This window comes from Mobula hypostoma, chromosome 13 (genome assembly GCF_963921235.1).
Source record: "Mobula hypostoma chromosome 13, sMobHyp1.1, whole genome shotgun sequence".
NCBI lineage: Eukaryota > Metazoa > Chordata > Chondrichthyes > Myliobatiformes > Myliobatidae > Mobula > Mobula hypostoma.
The window spans coordinates 87,770,044-87,791,791 of record NC_086109.1 but is presented as its reverse complement, the minus strand read 5'-3'; the positions used below and the strand labels follow the sequence as shown (position 1 = coordinate 87,791,791).

Here is a 21,748-nt window from a genome sequence, read left to right as displayed (position 1 = left end):
ACTTCAGCACAGAAATGGGCCATTCAGCCCATCAAGGCCATCCCAAGCTGTTATTCAGCTTAATCCCGTTGTCATACACTTGGACTATAGCCCCTCCCATACTCCTCCCATTCACCTACTCATCCAAACTTTTCTAAATGCTGTAATCGAACCCGCATCCTCCATTTTTGCAGGCAGCTCATTCTACCACCCTCTGAGTGAAGCTCCCCCTCAGTTTCCCTCTAAATATTTCACCTTTCACCCTTAACCCAAGACCTCTAGTTCCAGTCTCACCCAACTTCAGTGGAGAAATCAGACCGAGCAATTTATTGATGAATGACATGCTTTGTGTGATAACCTCAACAAAATTACAGCAAATTGGTGTTGTTATCAACACTAATCAAAGACCTGCACTCTTGGGTATTTCATGTCTATTAAGTTTGACCTCACGGGTTCTGAGCTGCAGTACTGTAAGACAATGCAACTCTTTTGTCTTTGGCCATAATATATGCTGAATCAAATTTCAAGTTTACATTTCTCAGCTTTTACTTTTGGTTTACTTTGAAAGTTTCTCTTTGTTACCACTGGCAATAAAATTATTTGTTAGAATATATAATTCAGGCAAATAGATCAACTAACTACCAGACAATGAACTGCATTGGCACTGACAATGGATAATTCATATGCATTTGACTCCACTCACTAACGTCTGTTTTTTTAAAATCTGAATTCCCATCCTTAAGTGACCTGGTCATATCCGGTTACACTATGTAACATGTATATGCAACGTAACCTTATGAATTCCCATTCTTATAGCAAAACACATGGTTAACAAAATACAATCGCCAAAAATTTCAGAAGGTAACAAAAAATATCTGGTCTTTGTTCCAGACCTCTTGTCAATTTCACCATTTCAAAAGCACAACCAATAATTCATTACATGCTTTCGTTATTTGTTACCAAATATTTATATTTGCATTTTCAGTTTGTTTTTCATTGATCCTGTTTACAGTTACTGCTCCATAGATTCAAGTATGTCCATAGGTAAAAGACTCTCAGAGCTGTCTGCAGTGACATACATGTTCTCTGATAATACATTTTACTTTGAACATGAAGCAACGCTGGAAATTCTCAGCATGTCAGGCAGCGCATGAGGATATAAATGTTATGGTGCCAACATAGCATGCCCAACAGCTCAGGAACTTTGACCCTAACCATACATCTTTGGAATGTGGGAATAACTAGGAACATATCAACTCCTTTCAGAGACCAGCAGCAATAGAACCGCACCTCCCCCCACCCCGATCAGTACTGGTGCTTTAAAACAATTCCAAGGATCGTCACCTTGTCGTGGTGAAGAGTTCCTGAGATCCAGGGAGTGAAGCTGCCTGGAGTTTAGCCATCTGGCACTTGGCTCCTGTTAGGGTCACCCATGGCAGTAAGGTTAAGGGGAAGGATCTAGAAAAAGAGCACTCGAACCAAGACAGCTGCTCATACAACTATCTACTACCTGCTCCCATGGCTTCCTGTGACCCTGATCAGGGGGCGGAAGGGGCAGGGTGGTCTAAGCAGGTGCTACATCTTGCCCAGGGTGACCTGCAGGCTAGCGGGTAAAAAGATTCTATGTATTTTATCCATGCCACTCAGTCTTGTGAATCTGAGGTCACCTGTCAGCCTTCATGTTCCAGTGCACCAGCTACCCAGTCTCTCCTTATAACTGAGGGCCTCCATTCTAGGCAACATCCTTGCGCCCAACTCCACAGAGACAAAAGGCTATAGAACCAAAGAGTAAAAAGCACAGACACAGGCCTTTTGGCCCATCTTATTGATGTCAGCCAAGGTGTCTATCTAAGCTAGTTCCCTTTCCCGGCATTTGGCCCATAATCCCAACATCTTTTCTATTCATATTGACGCATTTTTAACACTATAATTGTACCCTATCACTAGCTCAGTTGGTACAGTTGTCAGAGTTCAGAGTTCAATTCATGTCTTCTGTAAGGAGTTTGCACATTCTCACCACGAGGGTATGGGTTTCCTCCCACAGTCCAAAGACGTACCAGTTAGTGGGTTAGTTGATCATTGTAAATTGACCTGTAATTAGGTCACAGTTGAATGGGTGCGTTGCTGGGTGGTGCAGCTCATTTGGGCCAGAACAGCCTGTTTCACATTGCATCTCTAAATTGATACAAGATCCACAATGGGCAGAAGTTTTTTTTAATGGAAGCACAATACAGCAGGTGGTTGGCGTAAACACTTTACAACCTCAGCTTTTCCCTCCGGGTGCTCCAGTTTCCACCCACATTCCAAAGACATGAAAGTTAGGGTTAGCAAACCGTGGGTGGTATGTTTTGTAACTTGAAAACACTAAACCAACTCAGAGAAAAACAAGAGTGTGTACTTTGCTTTTCACTTTATGCGAGGCACGCACATATCACGTGGTAGCATGGTGATACATACAATTCACGTATTTTTTTTAACATATAACCATAATGAATTTTATAAACAAAGAATACTTAATATACTTACAAGATTAATCAAACAGAATCAAAATCAGAATTAATATCATTGGCATGTTGTCGTGAAACTTGTTGACTTTGCAGCAGCAGTACAATGCAACACATAATAAGAGAAATAAAATATATATATAACAGTTAATTTAAATTCGTGCAAAAATAGAAATAAAAACAAAAGGAGTGAGGTGGTGTTCATGGGTGCAATGTCCATTCAAAAACTGAATGACAGAGGGGAAGAAGCTGTTCCTCAATGGCAGGGTGTGTGCTCCAAGCTTCCGTACCTCCTTCTGGATGGTAACAATGAGAACACAGCATGACCGACTGAAATATTAAATACACAATAGCGGGCTTTCTATGTTGGTGCCGGAAGCATGGCAACACTTGCAGGCTGCTCCCAACACATCTCAGACCAAATTGGTCATTGATGCAAAGTAACATGTATTTCACAGTATGTTGCTGCTGTGTACATTTGGCAAATACAGCTAAGCCTTACAGCTTCCTTTGGCAGCTCATTCCACATACCACCACCTTCCGTGTGGAAGAACAGTTTCACTTCAGATTCTTTCTGTCTTTCTCCAGAAGTTACTGTTTACTTTAATGAGGCATCCAAAAAAAAACCTCAAACCTCATGTTTTATTTCACCAAGATCTTGGTCAACTGAAGGTATCCCTCAGTGTTCATGTCTGCTCTGAGGAAAACAGATCTTACAACAGCATCTGATGTGCAGCACATGCAGCACATTTTGAACTACTGTCAATTAATTTTCTTCCATTTTGTTTTTGATCAAGCACCAACTACTTGTTAAAAGATAATTTTTAAGAAGAGTTGCAACTAAAAATGAAGCTGTTCGCTTTCTCGTTCCAAGAAAACACAAAACTTGCTTCTAATTAGCAAAAAACCTCCGTGACTCCCAGTGCCAATGGTGTCTGAAAAGATTAAATATATTGAAACAGCTGCTGCAATACCAGCTACTTGCCAGCACTGATTTACAAGCAAATGAAGCATAACCAAACGAGATTTCCGGACATTGCACCTAGTATAAATACCTTATAAGCTGGGATGTGAAAAGCTTCAAATTGACCAATATGCATTGTTTTATTTTTGAAGTGTTTTTACACTCTTCTGTGGAATGATTTCCTCAATATTTTGCCCAAAAGCCATTCCTTTGAGGCCCAGCTGGAAAGGAAAGGGAAAAGTTCTTAATTTAGCTTCCTCTTACCACCTCAATAACTTAGGACAATAACAAAAAAGGAAAATATTTTGTTGGATTGCACGTGTTCCAAACCATTTCAATGCATCATGTTGTAACCAGGTCCATGAAAGAGGAATGAATGGGTAGATATTATTAGATTCATCTATGGTTGTGTTGTGTTGTTCTCCAATCTTGGCAACCCATTTGCAAACATTTCATAACCATACGAGACATCATCCTCTTATGCTGACAAAAGATTTGCAAATGGATTGCCAAGATCTGAGAACAAGTCAACCCAATCATCAGCTACCCGAGCTACACATTTTCAGTTATTTCCAGGTTCATTTGCCTCAACTAAAAAGGCTGCAGAGTGGTGTAGGGGGTAAAGCCTCTGCCTCACAGCGCCAAAGAGCCAGGTTCAATCCTGAACTCCAGCATGGTCTGTGTGAAGCAGGCTGACTTTTTTTTAAAAAAAAATCAAATGGACACAGAGGGTGAAAATGACTAATACCAAAGGGCATAATTTTAAGGTGATTGGAAGAAAGTACAAGGCGGATGTCAAAGGCAATTTAAAAAAAAAGTGGTGGATACATGGAATGCACTGCCAGGAATTGTGGAAGATGCAAATACATTAGGGACAATTAAGGAATTCCGATAGGCACATGGATGATAGAGCTATGTGGGGAACTCGTTCCCGTTGCTGACTGTAAGGAGTTTGTACGTTCTCCCCATGTCCACGTGGGTTTACTCTGGGTGCTCTGGTTTCCTCCCAGAGTCCAAAGACATACTAGCTGATAGGTTAATTGGTCATTGTAAATTGTCCTGTGATTAGGCTAGGATTAAATTGGGGGTTGCTGGGCAATGCAGCCCAAAAGTGCCAGAAATAAATAAAGTATATAGAATTTAACCATTTCCTATAGCTATCAGACTCTTGAACTGGCGTGAATAAATTCACTTACCTCAACACTGAACTGACTCCACAACATACAGACTCACTGTCAAGTATTCTCCAACTCATATATACACACACACACACACGCACGCACGCGCGCGCGCACAAACACACAGAGCATAGTTGCCACTTCATTAGGCAGTATGCTACTGGTCATACCCACTCAGATATGGGGCATGGTCAGGTCAGTGAACTTGACCCAGTCCTTGTTAGCTCTTCCACGTGGGTGGAGTGTTGAACATAAGTTCCATTTGTTTTATTATATAGGCTCTTCTGACAGCAGCATCCAAACAGTAGGGTTCTGCCACCAAGGGCAAAGGTTACAAGGAGCCTGGGTATGCAGACACCATCTGTAAGACACTATGGCTCCTTCACCATCTGACGATGGTGTTTGCAATTCCTCCTGTCACCCCAACTTGGAATGGTGCCACTGCTTCCTCAGCACCTCTGGTCCTAAATCCAGGAACTTCCTCCCCATCAACACTTTCTCTAGAAGGATTGGAACGGTTCAAAACAGAAGCAGTGTGCGTTGGCTGTGCCACGAAAGTCATAAATTAACAATTTACAAAACAGCATGGATCTGTGGCAGTGAAGTAGTCGGCTAATTATTCATCAGAACACCCAAAATCCCCTGTTCTTCCAATACAATACTGGAATCTTCTTTATTCAGCTGAGCAAAAGTGCCAGGTGCTCAGTCTAATGTCTTATTCACCAGTGGGGCAGCTTATTAGTACAACACAGAAGTGCCAATCTCGTGACTCCAAATCTCTGGAGTGGGTCTTGAACCAATGCCCTACAGATTAAATGAAAGAGCACCAAGAATGAGGTAGAAACAAAGGTCCCTGGTTCAAACACTGGTCTTGGCTGATTAGGATAACCTCCGACAGAAAGCAATGCTTCAATACTCTTGATTGCAGTAAGACCTGGGATTGAAGAAGGATAGAGGATAACTATCTTGGGCTCCAACCAGTTTTTATACAGTGATCTCTATCATCATAGAAATGCTGTAAATCTCTGTCTGTGGCAGTCAATGCGCAGAGAATCAAACATGACAGCAGTGATCCTGAAGCTGAATAGCTTGTCAAATCCAATTAAAGTGAGATACGGTCAGCCATCAGACTTGGAACAATGCCAGTCTCTCCCTCCTGAAGAATACACTTTGTTAGGTTAGCCCTGTACTTAATGTCTATGCCGGTAGTGTAGTGTAGTGATTCTGCACTTGGACTTTGGAACACAAGATCCTGGGCTCACATCCGGCTGGCTCCTTGCACACTTTTCATCCGTGCTGGGTTGAGCATCAAGCTAGCAACTCGGTCACGTAAAAGAACAGACAAAATACTAAAGAAACAGCAAGGTTGCCACCCAATGCACTAAACAAGGTGCCGGGGTGGTTGGGGGGGGGGGGGAGAACAACACTTTGCCCTACCTGTGCTTCATTAAGTGGCCACTGTGTGCATGTTCATGGTCTTCTGCTGCTGTAGCCCAACCACCAAGAGGTTTGACATTTGCGTTCTGCCCTTCTGCACGCCACTGTTTGTAACATATGGTTGTCTGAGTTACTGTCACGTTCCTGTCAGTTTGAACCAGTCTGGCTATTCACCTCTGACCTCTCTCATTAACAAGGTGTTTTTGCCCACAGAACTGTCGCTCACTGTGTTTTTCGCACCATTCTCTGTAAGCACTGGAGACTTGGGCATGAAAATCCCAGGAGATCAGCAGTTCCTGAGATACTCAAACCTCCTCATTTAGTACTAACGATCATTCCACTGTCAAAGTCACTTAGATCACATTTCTCTCCCTTTCTGATGTTTGGCCTGAACATCAGAAAGGGGGAGAAAACTAAACCTCTTGATCATGTCTGCATGCTTTTATGCATTGAGTTGCTGTCCCATGGTTGGATGATTAGATATTTGCAAAAATGAGCAGGTATACAAGTTTTCTTAATAAAGTAGCCACTGAGTGTATGTTGCACTTACAATTTTGAGGGACTCTGTTGTTGGGGTTGACCATGATGTTGCATCCCAGCTGTCTACATCATATGCAAGCCAGTGCACAATCCAAAGCAGTACGATATGGAGAGCAAGTTGTTGTCCATGTAGCAGGCTCCCACTCTCCATGTCCTGCTGAATCCAAAGGAATGGCAGAGACGGAAACACCTCGGCCACAGGTGTTCAACAGAGGACTGCAGCTCTGGATTTTTCTTCAGGGTTTACTCCCAAGACATTTCCCACAGATGTGGGTATAGCTGCAAGGCAGCAAAGGTTTGAGATCTGAGCCTTCCTTCTCCTAGATGAGCTACCAACCATAGCTGATGAGCCACATATGCACAAGGCGACTGGTTTTAAGGTGCCAGTAACCCGCCTTTGTTCCCTCTTCTGTCAGTAGAAACTAGGCCACATGGTGAAGGCCAGGAGCTGGACTTGGTCGTCAAAGTCCATTTGAGACTCATGTCTCTGGGAGCATTTAGTAGGTAGTGGGAGCTCATGCCCACCACCAACCCCAGCAATAACACCTTAAGGAACCATTTTACAACTGAAGAGAAGATATGTCACACAAAACCAGTACTTAGACTGGTTGCATCACTTCCTGGTATGGAAACACCAGTGCCCAAGAACAGAAAAACCGACAAAGAGTGGGAGGTGCAGCCCAGTCAATCACAGGATAAGCCCTCTCCATCATTGAGCACACTACTGGAGCACCAATAGAAGAAACCGGCATCCATCATCAAGGAGCACCCACCATCCACGGCCATACTCTCTTCTCACTTCTGCCATTCCACACTGCCAGGTTCAGGAAATGTTATTACCCTTCAACCATCAGCCTCCCAAACCTGTGTGGATAACTTCACTCATCTCAACACTGGACTGATTCCACAACCTATGGACTCACTTTCAAGGACTCTACAGTTCATGTTCTCAGTATTATTTATATATTATCATTATTATTATTATTTTAATTTGCACAGCTTGGCTTATTTTGCACATTGGTTGTTTGCTTGTCTTTATTTATGTGTGGTGTTTCATTGATTCCGATAAAAGATCTCAGCCAGAAATGTTGACTGTTTACTCTTTTCAATAGATGTTACCTGAGTTGCTGAGTTCCCCCAGCATTTTCTGTGTTGTCTTCCATTGATTCTATTATATTTCTTTGTTCCACTGTGAATGGCTGCAAGAAAACAAATCTCTCAAGGTACTTTGATAATAAATTTACTTTGTGCTTTGTTTCCTGTCAGTTATAGTTCAGTACTACAAAGAGTACCTGCAATCAAACAATATGAAAGCAAATACTGATAAACACCAAAGTGTAAAAGACAAACTGCAAATACAAAATACAATTAAGAATAATATTAAATCAATGTAAACAATACTGAGAGCATGTATTGTAGAGTCTTTGACAGCAAGTTCATTGATTGTGGAATCAGTTCAGTGAGTGAAGTTATCCATGCATTCAAAGATCAGCAGGGAAGATGACAAGGTGTTATCACCAACATTTATTTACAAACCAGCAAAATCAAAACAGATTACCATCTTAATCACTTGGTTTTGCCACACACGAATTGTCTGCCAGTGCTCCCTCACTGTACTTTCAAAAGTAATTGGCACTGGAGACCTTTGGCATTAACTGCATCATCACAAGTCCCAAAGAACTACAAAATCCTCCTTCATACAATCCAGAACAGTCCCTTGGAGTGAATGATCGATTGTAAAACTAAGATGGATTCATGCACGGATGCAGCGGTGCTTTCACTGAAAGCCCACAGGCACCTTCAAGAAATCCACTATAAACCTACCAAGCAATCCCCTGTCACCTCAGGGAATCTCACAAGGGATCAGTACGAACATTGGGACCAGAGCAAAACCAGAAGCAAACCATTAACAGGAAATCTGCAATAATTACGATCTTTGATCACTGCAAGGAAAGAGATTTTTCCATAATGCTATTACGTGATTTCTCATAAGAAATTAGTGTTTTTAAGGTGCCATTTCACTGTGTTGCTAATTTATTTACTTCTTACACTCAAGTCAACAGTGTGCAAGACAACAATCTACAATACGCCATCTACTTGGGTGCGGCAGAGTGAAATAAGTTTCAAGAGCATCAGCTATATTTAAGGATACCATCAAAATCTGAACTTCAAGTACTTGTAACCTCATTGTCATATCCATATGATCCCATGCAACAAGGAATACTCTCAAACAAGATCCTGTCAAATTTACCCTACTGACCATTGTGAAAGCATCTTTTTCTGAGGCGAAGAAAGACACACCTTTGAGAGCAGTGTTACACTAAGGAAATGTGGTCAGTGCTTAGTTTGGCTCCTAATAGTTTCCAGTGTGAGGGATGAGAACTACAATGCATTCTTTAGCTCACAAAATATGTGACTAAAACTGTGCAGTCTTAATATCCTGTGGCTAGTCAGTTATTTTTAGCTCTTGGACCGGTAGGAAGGCACTTAAAACAGACAACCTTAGTAATGCCACAAAAGGCAGCTCCACTGAGATCAATTTTTAAATGATCACCTGCGAAACTGAGGAATGGATAGCAAATAGATTAGAATGGCAACATACAATCTTTTGGGGAAATCACCAACAAACCCAACTGGGTTGGTTGGACCATGTTTTATGGCAGCGAGTTAGGGGTTTCCTTCAAATATATTAATACATTAGCACAGGAAGCGATTTAATCCAACAGCAGATGCTAGAATTGAACTGACGGCAGGTTCTGTGATTCGGGTTTGTAATTGATACTCTATAAACTACTCCAGCTGAACTCTGCAAAATCCATCTGACCCAATATCTTTCTTGAACTCTTCTTACACCAGGTTATAAACTCCCACACCTGCCGCCCACCCTGACTTTACCTTCAGTTTTTGCAAGTTCAGTTAAGTGGAGTAGTGCTCCCTCTACACCCACTGACAACACTCAAAACTTGCTTCACAACATCCCACTCTGTCCTGCTAAAGCTCTAAGACGTATTCGAAAGGTCTTACAAAAATATTCCCACCCTTGTAACTTCCTCCTTCCCCACAAATGGTTTAACCAAATTGTATTTTGGAAGTGATTTAGCACATTTATTTCAGTACAGAGTTTTCGCTAAGTTTTAGTCACACCTAGAATACTGTGCAAAAGTCTTAGATATATATTTCTAAGACTTTTGCACAGTACTATAGGTGTGATAAAACTTTTCAAAAGCTCTGTATTGCCTACATATGCCTTCTGAGGAGATATATATATCATTTACAGTGCTGTAATGTAACATGTATACACATTAAAATAATGTTGAAAGCCTCAGCTCTGAAAAACAGCATAGAAAATAAGAGGTGATTCAGTCCTTGGAGTTGTATTTATTTACGAGATACAGTGCAGAATAGGCCCTTCTGACCCTTTGAGGCGCGTTGTTCTGCAACCCACTGATTTAACCCTAGCCTAATCATGAGACATGAACCTACTAACTCGCTCTTCTTGGCACTGTGGGAGTAAACCAGCACACCCAGAGGAAATCTACACGAACACAGGAAGGAATGTACAAGTGAACTTACAGAGGATGCTGAAATTGAACTCCGATGCCTCGAGCTATAACAGCATTGTACTATCTGCTACACTACCATGGCACTGAGTGACTTGGCCTCCAGAGCACGCTGATACAGAATTTCATAGGTTCACCACAACTTGAAGAATTCTGTCTCTCCAGTTAAGTCTATACCACATGCTGAGACCCAACCTTCCGTGCATTTTCGAACCGCACCTGTGCCTCATTCAATTGGACTTCATCAGACTTCAGTGTGTTTCATTGAGATAGTCTCCCATTGCTCTCAACTCTTGTGAACACAGTAAAAGCACATCACACTATGCCAATTATGTTCATTTGATCTCACCACATTGTGGAGAAATTCCCTTTGGTCCATCCACACCCCTTCCCAATTTTTGTTGGCTTTTTTCCTCTTTACTGGTCATAAAGATGGGACCTGGACCTAAACCTAAAATATTAAACATCTTTTGTTCCATAGGTGTGGCCTGACTTGGAGCATTTCCAAAAATTGGCATGGCAGAGTAGCACAGTGTCTAGAGTTACACTATTACAGTGCTGTTGACTGTGGTTCAACTCCGCCGCTGTGTGCAAAGAGTTTGTATGTCCTCCCCATGACATTGTGCATTTCATCCAGGTGCTACACATTTCTTCCCACATTACAAAATGTCTGGGCTTGTAGGCTAATTGGTCACACGGGTGTAACTGGGCTGTGTGGGCTCACTGGGCTTGAGGGCCTGTAATGTGCTGAACCTTGAAAAATTAAACTTTAAATTTCCTTTTTTATTTTAGTGAGCACAGACCTAACTGCCCCAATCTCTCCTCACGTGACTGTTCCACCATTTCAGGCATCAAGTTAGTCAATCTTTGCTGCAATCCCTCTTTGGCAAGTACATCCTTTCTTAGATAAGGAGTCCAAAATTCTCTAGGAATTTGACTTTGGCAAATCCAAAAGCTGCTTATTAACTTGAATTTGGCTCTGTTCCTTCTGAATGTTTGGAGTTTCGTGCTTCTCTTAGAGAGAATTCTGGCTGCCAACTTGTTCTTACTTTACATTTCAAAAACAAAATAAAGCAGACAGTGTCAGCACAAGAACCATCATCATGACACACTCCAATCCAGGTAAAACACTGACCACTCACTGGTATTCACAAGGAAACTGGGAGATTAGAGCACAGGATGCTTGAAGGCTAAATACAGACACTCTTAGGAATTAGGCAAGGTGGGCATTTGTACCTTGAGATAACCAATTTCAAGGACTGCAGTGATGATGTGACCGCTGACAAACATCTTCCAAGAGAAATGCAATCTCATTCAGTTGCGGACAAGAGGAAAAAGTGGCATAATTAGAGCACCGATGTGATTTGGAATGGACTGCCAACAATTACATGGAAAAAGGCTTGACTTGCATCTTATTTGCCAGTCTCCTAGTTTTGAATCCCTAGAGTAAATAACAGGACCTAGAATAGAAACTGGCCAACCAACTCAAAGACCCGATTGTGTCAGGTCAGGCACATTCCTCATAAATCATTCACGTTGGTTTGGATGGGTCATATTGCTTTGGCACAGGTCAGGACAATTTGCGAAGGGAAAAAAGTAACTTGCAAGTTTCAGTTTATTATATACATGAGAAAGTCTGCAGATACTGGAGATCCAAAGCGACACACACAAAATGCTGGAGGAACTCAGCAGGTCAGGCAGCATCTACTGAAATGAATAAACAGTCGACATTTTGGGCCCACTTCTTCAGGACCGGAGCGAAAGGGGGAAGATGCCAGAATAAAAAGTTGGGGGGAGCGGAAGGAGGGTCGCTAAATGGTTATTTTACTGCTAGTTTCTTCTCCAACAGATTAACAACACATCCAAGATTCTTATATGTATGGCAAGGAGTGGGTCAGTTCAGATAAAGCAGTTAGGCAGAGTGCAACAGAATATAGTTCTAGTTTATTGTCAATCAACCATATACATGTATACAGTAAACGAAACCTCATTCTCTGGGGCTAAGATACAAAACAATACATACAGTCACACATAGCACAAACAGTTACGATAAAGTACAATACAGTCAGAAGATAATATTAGCACAAGTCTCTGAGTGGCATGACCTGAAGATTTATGGTGCAAGGGATGTTGTCCTGGAGCCATGTTTCTACAAGAATAAGCACGCAGCAGTTCCTCATCTCGTACTGGGTCAGGTGCAGATGAAGGTGATCCAGTTTGTTTTCAGGAAATGAACACTGAAGAGCAATACTGGTGATAGAGCCAGCCTGAAGAGGTTGGACTTTTATGAAGAAATACATGTAGATAGTGTGATATACCTGGATCCATGGTGTGAGAAATTAAGGGAAACCTGCAGATCCTGTGTGTTGTCAGCACTGGAGCTTGTTAGCAAAAGGTATAGGAGTGAGAGAGTTGAATTGCCATATCCTGGAGTCCATTTTGTACATGGTTCACACAGCCATCTTTGTGCACTGATGGTGGAGAAGGGATCCGATCAAGCGACAGCTTATCCTGAATGCTGCAATGTCCATGAACTCAGGGACTTGGGCTATATTTTTTTTTGTGTGTGATTGTATTTTACTGATATATTATATGTGTCCTGTGCTGTGTGTGACTGTTGGTACTGTGATTTGCACCTTGGCCCCAAAGTAATGCCCTCATATTTGGCTGTATTCATGAGTATTTGTGTATGGTTGAATGACAATTAAACCTCAAGTTGAACTACGCTGTCAAGCTTCATGAGAGCCATTGGGAGTTTCCACATCCAGGGAAGTAGGGTGTATCCCATCAAGCAAGTGACCTGTGAATGGTGGAGAGGCTTTGGGGTGTCATTTCTCATTGTTTACATAGCTTCTCACCTTCTCTTGTAACCACAGTACTTGCGGTGAGCCCAGTCAAGCGGCTGGTTAGTGGTTAGCAGTGTGATTGTGGGCGATGGCATTTGAAATCATGCTTAAAGACTCAAACCAAAGTCTGATGGCAGGTTGCTTGAGCTCGTCGCATTTCCCAAAAGAAACATCCACAGTGTGCACCGTGCCATTCCTGCATTCACACTCACGAAATAAGCCACCTTTACAATGTTGGATAATGAAAGATAGAGGTCCTTGCTATTGATGGGGATGCGAGAGAGAAAAAGGAATTGGTCTTTAATTCAGAAAAGTACATTTATTATCAAAGTATGTGTACCTTCTACAACCTTGAGATTTGTCTCCTTACAAGCAGCCATGAAACAAAGAACCCAAATAGAACCCATTAAAAACAAAAGACCAGCAAGCACCCAATATGCAGAAAGAAAAGAAACAAATCATGCAAATAAGTAAGCAAACAGCACTGAGAACTGAAGTTCGCAACTCCAGGCGCCACTGCCGATGACTCAAAAGTCCACTGAAGCGGATTCTGAAGACCTCAGTCCAGCACAGAGTCGAGCAAACCTCGCAGAGCAGCGAGTCAAACCGGCCTGTCTCTTGCCTCTGACTCCAACACCCCGACCATTTCAATCTGACTTGGCTCTTAAATCTAAACTTTGGGTCATTCCTCGTCCTCAGGTTAATTTGCCTCAATCAGTCCAATACCTAACCTTTCCAATTCAGTTGCTCTTAAATCGATCAAACCTTAGATCTTTCCTCACTTCGCTTCAGCTCTGCCACATCGAATTACCCATCCTTTCCCGATGATTCGGCTCTTAAATCAATCAAACCTTGGACCTTTCCACAACTTGCCTCAGCTCTGCCGCATCGAATTACCACCAAGTCTACTCCAGCAATTCCAGCCTGGACATGCTACAGCCGTCCTGCCCTAGAGAGACTCCAGTCACACCACAAAAATGTCAGATCATACAGGCGATTCTACTCAGCTCTGACAGGGAAGCCACAGGCCACTCTTTGCTGCGATCGGTTTCCAGAAAAAGTGTGAATAACAAAGTATTTAGATGCTTTTTTGGTTTCACTGGCCACTAGCAATTTGTCACTCAAACCATTAGGTAGTAGTACCATCTTAAACTGAAAGGGAGTGCAGAACTGAAAGGTGTCAGTGCTTGTTAGCAGATCAATAAAACCGAGTACACCACCCCAGTAAGCAATTAGGAAGGCAAACAGTATCTTGCCTTTCACTGCAAGATGATTAGAATTCAGGTGTAGAGATGCCTTGCTCCAACCATAGGGAACCCCAGTGAAACCACTTTTGGAGTACCGTGCATACATCTGAGTCCCCTGTCCAAGGAAGGATCGACTAAATCTCATGAAATGCTGTCAGGGGGAAGTGCAGGAGTCTTGGATTCCACATTGCAAGGATTGGTCGGCAAGGCTCGTGGCTGTGGACTCATTTTGGGGGACTTTGAGGTTCATGTTGCATGCGTTTCTGAATTCTGCTTACTCTCCCCCTCCCCCCCCCCCCCCCGCTGTTTTTGAGTGGTTTGATCAGGGCACTTCAGCAAATACTAGCTCTGTGGCCTGCAGTCGGCTAGAGACACGGCAAACAATTAACTGAAATAAACTGAATACCCCTGGTTTGATGCTTGATATACAATATGCTGTCCACTCACTTTTGCCATTTGTGCAATTTGTTCTTCTTCCACACAGTGAGTGCTTGATGCTTTCTTTGAAAGGGTTCCATGATTTGAAATATTACTGTTTCTTTTGTGGCTGCCTGCAGGAGGACAAATCTCAGAGTTGTATTCTGTACATATACTTTGATAGTAAATGTACTTTGAATCTTTGAATATCTGCAGTCCTACCCGAGAGATTTGTACTGCCTTGGTAATAAAGAATGCTCTATCTAGAGATGGATAGATTTTTGAATATCAAGGGAAGCAAGTCACTTAAGCCATTGCAAGAGATTGAAAGAATATCCACAAACTTTTTAAAAAGCAGGGCAGCCACTAGGGATCAAATGGGCCACTAGTCTTTCCATTTCTTACATTCTTCTGGTGCCAATATTCAGGATTCTCCAGCAAGTCTCTTGCACACACTTGGCAAAACTTTAATCTATCTGAATAAAAACAGAATCTACAGGAGTCCCAAGTGCTGCCAAGCAATAACTATTGGAACATTATACAACCAGGCAGTGACTCGCGCTTATTCTTCAGGCAGGCAGCCACCAGATATGGCCTAGTCCCCAAGAGACTACCACAATGTTGAGAGACAACAAATTTGTATTTGGTATCTGGCAATAGCAGATCACAGACATTTTCAAAAACATTGCCCATTTCCATCAACAAAAATAAATATTTGATTTATTTTAACCGTGGTTAATATATTTGACAGAATGTTTCCACAAGGCAGAGAGCAAGTTGCACTATCAAGAATGTTATTTATTGGGTGAGATATTAAAATCAATAGGTTTCAATAGGTACATTTAATGTCAGAGAAATGTAAACAATATACATACTGAAATTCTTTTTCATCGCAAACATCCACGAAAACAGAGGAGTGCCCCAAAGAATGAATGACAGTTAAATGTTAGAACCCCAAAGACCCCCAACTCCCCTCCTCTCACGCACAAGCAGTAGCAAAGCAACAACCTCCCCCACTTTCCCCGCACCAGCAAAAAAAAGTATTGACACTTCTACCGAGCACTTAAGCATGCAGCAAAGCATCAAGAGCTACAGCTCTGTTTAGATAATCAATGGATACAGAAGATTCCATGCCACTACCTTCTTGTAGAAGATGTTTCGAATGCAACTACTCCCCAGTAAGTCCTGAAGGAGGGTTGTGGCCCGAAACATTGACTGTTTATTCATTTCCATAGATGCTGTCTGATCTGCTGAGAACCTCCAGCATTTTGTGTGAGTGGCTTTGTATTTCCAGCTTCTGCAGATTTTTGTGTTTTTACTATTTGTTACTCCCAAATAACCTACTTACAGAAGTTGAACGTTCAAAGTAAAGTTAGTATCCAAGTTCATATATGTCACATATACAACCCCGAGATTGGTTTTCTTGCAGGCATTCACAGCTGATACAAAGAAACACAATAGAATCAATAAAAGACTGCACCGACCAAGTCAAGACAAACAACCAATATTCAAAAGACACCAAACTGAGCAAAAGAAAATTGTAATAATAAATAAATAAGCAATAAATACCAAGAACATAAGATGAAGGGTCTTCTAAAGTGAGCCCACAGGTTGTGAGAGCTGTCAGTGACCGGATGAGTGAAGTTGAGTGAATAACTTGAGGGCTCAATTTGGAATTTGTCCAGATCAATGGACTCTGGACTTATTCACAGTCTAACCCAAACAATGATGTACATAATAGCCTACAATTATTGGTTCTGACTACTGGGCAAACTTTGTCCAGGACCTGTGGGCTTGGGCACATAGAACTCATTCAACTTGTTTTCTGTAGTAACTGCTCCTCTATCAATGCAACACTACTTCAGTTGGGCGAAGTCAATGAGATGCATTGGCCTTGGAGCCGGTTTACATTGTAATCTTCACATTCATTAGTCTTAGCGATGTATTGGCTGAATTCAAATTCAGTTATGTTGCAAAGTTCACCAAATTACAGATATCAAATCCCAACCCACCCCCTCAAATCTGGCAAAAAAAACAAAGTTCATATTTTCTTTCCAACCAGACATTTCCTCAGTATCTTTGACCAAACAAAATCGGATCCTCCAAGACATGTTACTCACAAGTTGCTGAGTAACACAAGGGAGGAATGCAATGAGTCAATTGCCCAGGCTACCAACATCCATGCAGACTGTGATATATGCACTTTGGTCCAAAAAAGCTACAAAATTCTTTGAAACACAGCAGAGCTGGCAAATCTGATAAATCAGCAGAGTGAGTCGACAAAAATCCAGCGTCACAGGCCCTGAATCAATGTCACTAAATCATCTCCTTTGAATCTTCCACTTTGGGTCCTCGTTTGCACTGCACAGCAGCATTTGGTTCCAAGTTACCAAGAGCTATAGATAGTAAAGGAGCCCTTGGAAACACAAAGATAACCATACAGGAGTACAAACGGTAGATTTTGATATGTCAATGTTTCAGGAACATCAAAACAGATCCCTGGCTGCATTATTCACCGTCTATCATGTCACAGGAAAGATCTTCTGGAGCCACAATACATCCTGGAATGATATCAAACAGAGTAACTTACTATTACTCCAGGAAGCACAGTGTTCCAAAGTGGGGCAGTATTAAAAGTTGATAAGGATGTGTAATATATTCTGGTTCAACACATGCAGCCCACAAAATCAAACAGACAAATCAAATGGATATCCAGTGGATAAAGCCATTCAACATTTCAGCAAGACTTCATATCAACAGGGAATTACCACACAACGGCACAGTTAAAGGTTCCCCTCTTACCCTTTCTCTTCTCATCACCTGCCCATCACCTCTCTCTGGTTCCCCACCTCCTTCACTTTCTTCCGTAGTCCACTGTCCTCTCCTATTAGATTTCTTCAGCCTTTTCCCTCTTACTCCTATCACCTTGCAGCCTTGTAAATTATTTCACACCTCTCTCACCCACCTAACCTATCACCTTCCATCTTCTACTTCTTCCAGTCACCTTTTTATTCTGGCTGCTATGTCCCTTCCCCTCCAGTTCTGAAGTTCTCAACCTGATGAATCGACTGCTTATTTCGACCTAGAAAAGTTGCTTTACCCGCTGTGTGCTGTCAATGTTTCAGGGTCATGACCCTTGATCAGGACTGGATGATAACCCTTTAGTCAGTCCTGATGAAGAGTCTCAACCTGAAACATCAACTGTCCACTCCCCTCCATAGATGCCGACTAATTTGCTGAGCTTCTCCAACTTTTTATGCATTGCTCAACATACCCAGCAACAGCAGAATCTCCTGTTTATGACTTTCAGCTCCTAAGTATCACCTTATTGATGAGATTTAACTTTTGGCAATCCAACCACAATTGAATGGCAATGGGCTGTCTTGTTCTTGCAAGGGACGACATTTAAGAGACAGTATCACTCAACTCCTGCTCTCTAATTGATATCATGTAAGCTAGCAGCTACAGTTTTGCTTTTTAATCTTCAGACAAAGCTAAATGGGTTTAGCACCAAAAAAAACCTACCAGAAGTGCGAGCTCCGCTGCAGAACACAGATGGGGAACAATAGAAGAAATGAATACATGCCTGTGGCCTGTGGCTGTCATACTGCACCACATGCTGAATACAGACAACCTTTTGCAGCTATATATGCCCATCAGAAAGCAGCCAACATCACGGAGGTGCCAGATGATTGGAGGATAACTAATGTTGTTCCGGTGTTTAAGGCTCCAAGAATAAGCTAGGAAATTATAGACCGGTGAGCCTGATATCAGTAGTAGGAAAGTTATTGGTAGATATACTAAGGGACTGGATATAGAAAGTATTTGGATACACAGAGACTGATCAGAGATAGCCAACATGGCAAGTCATGTCTAACTAAACTCGAGTTTTTTTGAGGAAAATACCAGGAGAATTGATGAAGCAGTGGATGTTGTCTACATGGGCTTCAGCAAGGCCTCGCATGGGAGGTTGGTCAAGGTTCAGTAGCTTGACATTCAAGATGAAGTAGTATATTGGATCAGATATTGGCTTCACAGGAGAAGCTAGAGAGTGGCGGTAGATGGTTGCCACTCTGACTGGAGGCCTGTGACTAGTGGCGTGCTGCAGGGGCCAGTGCTGGGTCTGTTGTTGTCGTCTGTCATCTATTAAATGATCTGGAAGATAATGAGGTAAACTGGATCAGTAAATTTGCAGATGACACCAAAATTGGGGGGTATAGCAGACAGCAAGGAAGGCCATCAGAGCAGCAGGATCTGGACCAGCTGGTGAAATGGGCAGGAAAATGGCAGATGGAATTTGATGCTGACAAGTGTGAGATGTTGGGTGGGAGGACCAACCAGCATAGATCTTACATGGTGATCAGCAGGGCACTGAGGAATGCGGCAGAGCAAAGGATTTGGGAATACAGGTCCATAACTCATTGAAACTGGTGTCACAGGTAGATAGGATCATAAAGAAATGTTTTAGCACATCAGTTTTCATAAATCAATATATGAGTACAGAAGTTGGGGTGTTATGTTGCAACAAGTGTAACTTGGAGCATTGTGTGCCATTTTGGTGACCTGCCTTTACAAATGAAAATAAGAATGAAGAAGTGCACAGAAAATTTACAAGGAAGTAGCTGAGACTTGAGGACCCGAGTTATAGGGAAAGGATGAATAGATTAGGACTTTATTGCCTACAACATAGAAAATTCAGGGGTGATTTGATCGAGGTACACCGAAGTAGGAGGGGAATACATAGGGTGAATGCTAGCAGGATTTTTCCATGAGGTAGGGTGAGGTGAACAGTGAAATGCTTATGGGGAACATGAGAGGGATTTCTTCACTCAGAGGATGGTGAGAGGGTGGAATGTGCTGCCAGTGGAAGTGGTGGATCTGGGCTTGATTCCAACATCTGACAGAAATTTGGATAGGTACATGGATGGAGAGCTATGGTCTGGGTGCAGGTAGATTAATGGTTTGGCATGGACTAGATGGGCCAAAGGGCCTGTTTCTGCGCTGTAGTGGTCTATGACTCTATCCAGAGAGCAAAGCCATCTGAAGCCTAGCTCCTAATACAGTCACCCATGGTTGTAAGATCGGGGGGGGGGGGGGGGGGATATCCAGACAAACAGCGATCCAATCAAGGCCTCAGTGGTGGAGTGGGTGCAAGATGATGACATCACAACAGCAGTAAAGGTCGAGGAAGGCTGCAGCAGTGGAAGGTCCCCCAGTCATCCTGCACTCCGTGCCACAGGGCCCTGACCCTGACCCCAATCTCAAGAAGCATGTGGTGGCTGCTCCTACATCAGCCTCCCCACATTACACTACGTCACGTACAGGCATTCTCCTTTAAGGGAATAACCCCTCGGGAGAACATCATACTCGACTCAAGAGATTGCACTACTGCTACTAGAGGTGTTCTATGGGGATTGATTATGTAGCAACTGGGTCTTCACAATGCAATGTGTTAAATACAGAAATCCCAATAACAATAACAACCTTTTTTTATACTCAGAGTGGTGAATGTGTGGCAGAGGCAGATACATTAGAGGTATTTAAGAAACTCTTAAATTGGCACAAGGAAGATAAAAAAAAAAGAATGCTATGTATGAGGGAAGGGCTAGATTGATCTTGGAGTAGCTTAAAAGGCTATCATAAAATCATGGGCCAAAGGGCCTGTACTGTGCTCTAATGTCCCATGTTCTAATATCAACATTCCCATTCAAATTGGGAAGCACAGCTGTTATCAAGCTTGAGAAACTAACAGAAGATTGTAGACTGGGTGTGTTACTGTCGAATGAACTGCAGTGTAGATAACCAGAACCACAGATACTCACTTAACAAGCCAGGGAACTAGAGAAGCCTGGGACTGGTGGAGTGGAGAAGAACAAGAATTCGCCATTAACGACTTAAAAACAGAGTAAGCCAAATATACTGGGATTAATTTGCAAAACTGAAATGCAGGAAAGATACACTGAACCCATTCAATCTTGGTTAACGACTTGGAATAAAGACTGCACAATGTTCACTTATATTATTTACATAATACAAGTTTTTGAGTAAATGCAAAGCAACAGGAGGATTCAGCAGAAATGATTGATTTTATGTGGGAAATTAAGAAACCTCCCAAGAGGCTGGGATATTGAATACACCGACACTGTATGAGCGAGACAAGCGAAGGGAAAAAGAATAATGGAGAAGACAATGCTGGTAGGGCTACAGAAATCTGGAGGTTTGAGTAGAAAGAAAAAGGGGGAGGAAAACCAGAGGGAGGTGATGGGCAGGCAAGGAGATAAAAAGGGGATGGGGAATAGAGGAGAGTGGGGACATTACCAGACGTTTGAGAAACCGGTGTTATTATTGTTTTTTGTATTTGCAGCTTGATTGATTTTGCACATGGATTGTTTCTCAGTCTTTGTATGCAGTTTCGTCATTTTTCTATTACATTTCTTTTTTCTGCTGTGAATGGCTGCAAGAAAATTAATCTCAGCATACTATATGGTGACCTATACATACTTTAATAATAATTTTATTTTGAACTTTGGTGTTTACGGTAGCCAGGGAACACTGCACTACCATGTACTTTACCTGATGAAATTATGTGCTCTCCTGCCACAGAAACACCATTTGGCACCACAATGCAGTGAAAGTCAACATCGTCACATGGTAGAGTACTGATGTTGCAGTTCTCCAGATATTTGAGAAAAGGTGAACCTCTATCTCATTGCACTATAACCATGCAAAGCTCTGCAAGATGCAATCCATTTGTTTAAGTTTCATCTATTATTTGAAAGCTCAGACTCCAGTAACTGCAAATGTATTCCCATTCTCCTGTACTGCAGTGGAAGCAGAGGTGACTGTTTGCATCCTTAAGGAGGAACAAAACATAGTTACAAACCACACTTGAGGTATTGTTGCTGGTGAACGCAGCAGGCCAGGCAGCATCTCTAGGAAGAGGTGCAGTCGACATTTCAGGCCGAGACCCTTCGTCAGTCCTGAAACGTCGACTGCACCTCTTCCTAGAGATGCTGCCTGGCCTGCTGCGTTCACCAGCAACTTTTATGTGTGTTGCTTGAATTTCCAGCATCTGC

At 42.3% G+C, this 21,748-nt stretch overlaps 1 protein-coding gene across 6 annotated transcripts in view; it reads right to left on the bottom strand.

The window, feature by feature from the left end:
- The window catches only part of LOC134355758 (A-kinase anchor protein 13-like), a 557,767-nt gene that overhangs the window by 437,504 nt on the left and 98,515 nt on the right, over positions 1-21,748 (bottom strand). Inside the window, exon 3 of one of the 6 annotated variants that reach the window (XM_063066124.1) lies at positions 3,539-3,668. The exons of the other annotated variants lie outside the window; for them this stretch is intronic. The gene's annotated coding sequence lies outside the window, so the exon portion shown is untranslated. The remainder of the gene's footprint in view (positions 1-3,538; positions 3,669-21,748) is intronic. 6 annotated transcript variants of the gene reach the window in all.